This window comes from Dasypus novemcinctus, chromosome 11 (genome assembly GCF_030445035.2).
Source record: "Dasypus novemcinctus isolate mDasNov1 chromosome 11, mDasNov1.1.hap2, whole genome shotgun sequence".
Classification (NCBI taxonomy): Eukaryota; Metazoa; Chordata; class Mammalia; order Cingulata; family Dasypodidae; genus Dasypus; species Dasypus novemcinctus.
In genome coordinates, this window is record NC_080683.1 from 83,923,057 (window position 1) to 83,928,663 (window position 5,607).

General features: G+C 42.0%; 1 pseudogene; it reads left to right on the top strand.

The window, feature by feature from the left end:
• LOC111766546 (store-operated calcium entry-associated regulatory factor pseudogene) lies at positions 1-5,116 on the top strand (annotated as a pseudogene).
• The last annotated feature ends 491 nt before the right edge of the window (positions 5,117-5,607 follow it).

A 5,607-nucleotide genomic window follows, 5' to 3' on the forward strand; every position in this document is an offset into this window, starting at 1 on the left:
ATGCAGAGGTGTTTTGGAAACAAAGTAGGAGCTACTTACTCTGCCTTGGGAGTTGGAAAAGAGTCAGAAACCTCTTCAAAGAGGAGGTAACTTTTGGATGGAGTCTAAAAGAATAACTAGGAGTTCACCCAATGCAGCTTCAGAGAGTCTGTGTAGGAATGAGTCATAGCAATCGAAATAGAAGGAAAGAGTAGGAAATTTATCTTAAAGCTTCATTTTCATGGCAAGCTCACTAGTTTTGTTAGAGCTTATGTTATCTGGAGTTGCTCATGGAGATTATGGAGACAGTGCTAACCCACATCCACTCAACTAGTTCTCTGTGCTAAAAATTTCATTTTATCCTGTAAGCATTAGGGAACTCCTATAGTCTAGTCTCTCCACACAGCCAAAGTGGTCCTTTTAAAACCTAAGTCAGATCAGGTCATTCTTACAGTCTGGCCTCGCAATGGCTGCACATCTCAAAGACATTACTATTACTTTGACCTAGAAGGGTCTATATGATCTGTCCCTCCAACCAGCATGTCCTTTCCCCTAATCTCCTTTATTTTTCTCCATAGCATTTAACACTATACAAAATGCTATATATTTACTTATTTTCTATTTCCTCCCACTGGAATTTAAGCTCAATGAGAGCAAAAACTGTTTTGTCCAGTGCTCTATCCCCAGTGTTACAGGCACATAATAGATACTCAATATTAATTGAAAGGATGATTTCATTTAGAGATGGCAAGGTGTGAGAGTTTGAGGCTTGAAAAGAAGATGTGAAATAATCTCTTAGGATAGTGAACAATAGAACATATTAGGTAAGTGTAAAAATTGCCAGACAATACTGAGTGCCTGACATGATTTTGACATCCGGCCTGTCAGCCCAATTATGTGTTTTCTTCAGCAATGTTCGATCCTTCAGGTGGAAGCATAGAGAAGCATAATGGTTGGGTTTAATGTGGTTGTGGCATTGCCTAGGCCGCTATGATGAAGGGACGGAGCTCCACACTACCTTTTACATCTTATCTTCCCACCTTCTCAAACTGTTCCACTAGGCCCTTTAAAACTCATGACCTGTCATCTGTAATCCCTCTTTTCCTTTTAACAGTCCCTTTACCTTCTCTCCCTTACAAAACCTGTCTGTCTTTTGATGATCTCACTTCTGCTATGCTTCACGGTCTTCTGAAGATTCCATGGAGTTTCCTCAGGAACAGCCTTGCACTGAGCGTAAGAGATCAGGCAGCACTCCAACCCCCAAGCAGAGAAGTTCACTCTGATCCACTTTATACATTGGAAATTTATACAGTATTTTTGAAGCATTCCACTATGGCAGGGGAGGGAGAAAGTGGGAAGCTTGGAAGCCACCATTCTGCTGCATTTTGCAATGGACCAGTGTCTGCTGTGTCCCCAGTCTTCCCATTTCTGAGGTTATCCTGTTCCTTGTCTACCCTCATAAATTGTAATGTGAGAGAGAGAACTTAGCTCCTCAGTTCACAGGTATCTGAATCAGGGAAGGCCACCGTTAAACCTGTTGTGTATTCTACTACACATCACCCAAAGATGCTAGATTTGATCTTTGAACTATAACAGGATGGGACTTTTGGATTATCTCCCATGGAGAAAGAAATGAGTGTGTTTTGCCTCCAAAGAGACTGAACCAAATATTTGGGTGTGCTGTGGTAATCATCAATGCCTCACTATATGTGTCCAGTTTTTCTTCTTTTTTTAAAGATTTATTTTTATTTATTTAATTCCCCTCCCCTCCCCCAGTTGTCTGTTTTCTGTGTCTTTTTGCTGCGTCTTGTTTCTTTGTCCGCTTCTGTTGTCGTCAGCGGCACGGGAAGTGTGGGCGGCGCCATTCCTCGGCAGGCTGCACTTTCTTTCGTGCTGGGCAGCTCTCCTTACAGGTGCACTCCTTGCGCATGGGGCTCCCCTACGCGGGGGACACCCCTGTGTGGCAGGGCACTCCTTGCGCGCATCAGCACTGCGCATGGGCCAGCTCCACACGGGTCAAGGAGGCCCAGGATTTGAACCGCGGACCTCCCATGTGGTAGACGGACGCCCTAACCACTGGGCCAAAGTCCGTTTCCCCAGTTTTTCTTCTTCCATACACATGTTATGATTGCTCTTTTTTGTGCCCTTGCAGTTAGGTTAGTCATGTGACTTAATTTGGCCAATGAAATGTGAGCAAAAATGACAGCTGGAACTGGAAACCAATGAAGGATACACCAGGTTTTCCCCTTCCCCCTGTCACAATGATTAATAGCATTCTATATGGGTAGGTAGGTGAGGAAAGCCTACATCAGCCTGAGGGAAGAAGCATGGAACAGAAACCCCAGATGATTTGTGACGGACATGCAACCTGAGCAAAAAATAAGCTTTTGTATAAGCCACTAAGATTTAGGGATTTTTTATTATCACAGTAAAACCTAGTCATTCAAATACATATCTCCTTGGTGATATTCTCTTCACCATTTTCTCTGATTCTCTCTTTTTGGATTTCCTTTTATTTGGATGTTAGACCTTATGGTAGAGACTGCTCAGTTTCTGCCAATATCCATTCTCTCCTTCCTTTTAATAATAGAACTCTTAAGTTTTAGCTTAACATACAACCCTAAAGGCAAGAGTCCATTTTCCAGCCTCCCTTGCAGCCAGGTCTGGCCAAGTGACCAAGTTCAGGCCTATGAAAATGCACAGGAGTGGTGCATGTACTTATGGGTCTCATCTTTAAGTTGTAAATTTTTTTGACCCCCCTCTTGTAAGTTAGGAAATGTTAATCACTGCAACAGCAGCCCTAGGTACAGAGATAGATGCCACTTGTTGAGCTGGGCAGACCAGAGCTATCTACCTACTCTAGGCCATAGAGAAATAAACCTCTGTGCTATTTAAGTCAATATATTTCAGAGTCTCTCTTCATGATAGCAATGTAAGGCTGTTCCCTAATATAGTCCTCCTGGACTTTAACTCTCATTTTCTCATCTTTTATATTCTATACTATTCTTCCATCTCTTTGTCTTTTTATTCTAATTTCTGGAGACATCATTACCTTTGTCCTATAATGCTTCTATTGAGTTTTCATTTCTGCTGTCATATTTTTAATTTCAAGAGTTCCACCTACCATATGGAGAGTCCAGGGTTCGAAACCCAGGGATTCCTGGCCTATGTGGTGTGATGGCCTGCGTGCAGTGCTGCTGCACACAAGGAGTGCCATGCCATGAAGGTGTGCCCCCTGTGTAGGGGCGCCCCATGCGCAAGGAGTGCACCCCACAAGGAGTGCTGCCCTGCATGAAAAAAGTGCAGCCCACCCAGGAGTGGTGCCACACACATGGAAAGCTGATGCAGCAAGATGACGCAACAAAAAGAGACAGTTTCCCGGTGCCACCTAACAAGAATGCAAGCAGACAGAAGAACACATGGTGAATGGACAAAGAGAGCAGATAATGGGGGGAGGGGGAAGGAAAGAGAAATAAAAGTAAATCTTAAAAAAAAAAAGAATTCTTGCTTTGTAGATGCTACATCTTTATTTTGAAGTTTTCAATATCCTCATAATCTGTTTCCTCCAAGTTGCCTTTTTCCTCTCCAATTGTTTTGGTCTGTGCCTTTCCTTAAATGACCAGCAAGCCTTGTCTGTCTGCTTATATTTAAAAGAGAGATTCTACGAAGCAGATTGGAAGCTCTGTGCTCATGGATGGGGCTTTTTTGACTGTGGGCTTCATGATATGCCAACAGTTCTCAACTGAGGCCAATTTTGCCCGCCCCACCCCCAGGTCATTTGGCACTGTCCGAAGACATTTTTTGGTTGTCACGACTGGGGGTGACAAGTAATCACAACAGGGTGATAGTGGGTAGAGAACAGGGGTGCTGCTAAACATTCTATGATGCACAGGGCAATCATCCAAAACAAAGAACTGGGTAGTCCTACTTTCTATATGTGAGATATTTTCTCTTGACCAAGTTGGACACTCCAGAGAAAACTCTGCCAATATGCTATCAAGCTGGCAGCATTCTGAGATCTTATCAGTGAAAAAAAAGCTGGTAGACCTTCCATTTGCCACTGCCTGAACTGTCAGCCTCACTGCACAGCAGCACATGACCCTTCATAGCCAAGGTTCAGGCCCACAAGCAGGTGGCAGCCACAAGCCATCTCCACAAAGCACCATGGCCCTGGACAAACAGACTCTGCCCTCTCCTCAGCCTCCTTTTCCTTCTGCTGATCTTGAATCATGCTCTGGGATGAAACAACTCTTAAAGAATATTGCTGTGGAATGTACAAACTCTTGTTCTCTACCAGGACAGATACACTATCTCCCATAGTCTGGATCTGATAGGCTGAAATGTGTTGGAGGCACAGCTGGATGCACAGCTGGATGTGACTCTTATATCCCAAAAGTCATATAGTGTCAGAGCAAAGACTGGGATGGTTATATGGTTATGATGAATAGTTTAAATATTACATACAAATTTGGAAAAAAAATTTTGGTGAGCTGTGAAGGCCGTGAATCCTTTGAAGACTAGTGTACACTCAAAAGGTCCTGTGGCCTGGAGTATAGTTCAGATTACATGGAACTTGGCCTGAATAAATTGAGAAAGTATGGGGAAAAAAACACAGCCTTAAATATTTCTCTGATTATTGTAATACATCGAACTCCCCAGATCCCTGTGTTTTAATTACCATCATGGTACTACCTACTGTTGCCTTTGGAATTTACAAGCTATTCCTTAGCGATGGTCAAAATTCTTCTCCCCCATGTTCTGAGTGTCCTCCATGTTCCCATGTTATCAGAAGATTTAGCAATTCACCGGGACCCCTATACCAGTCTTTAAGCCTGAGTTCACAGGATGGCAGAATACTGGTCATGGTACAGCACTTTTGTAGAACAACAAGAATATGGAAATTTGGGGCCAGAGTTCTGGAATGGATTGGAACCAGAGGAATATTAGGATATTTGGCAGCAATAGAGCAGCAACACCCTTTTCAGAATTGTGGTTCTACATATCTTACCTTCCACTCTAGTCCTGTACATGGAATGCTTCCACACCACTTCCCAGAGGCTCAAACAGTTACTCGGCATGTTCAAGCTCACATTCAAAAACAAGAACAGCACCAGGATATGGTGATACCAGAAGATAAGAAACTAGCAAGTTGAAATTTAAATTTCGATGTAAAATTTCTGATTTTTCATCACTTGATCTTTAAAAAAAACACAAAAAACACTACCTGCTAACAACTTGGAAAAAGGAATATTCAAAAGTTCCATGGTTATTTGTCCTGTGTATTTTTTGTCTTCTATTATTTGATGCTAAGAGTTGATAAGTGACAAAATGCCTATGTAGAGAATTTTATGTTAATGTAACATGCAGGTATATATTACAGAGTTTGAAAGTGATGATTGCTGTGGAATGCTCAAAATTAATTTCTAAAGCCCGTGACATCATAAAAACACAAAGAATGAAGGTTTTATTACAATAGGCGTTGTGTACAGAAAATCTCAATTTTAAGGTGCTTCTAGCTGATGTCATGACCTCAAGGAAACAATTATAATTATTCTAATTGGCTTTATATTATTTTCTGTCTGCTGTTCTTCGAACATTTAAACAGGCTTTGAACTACTAATTATATTA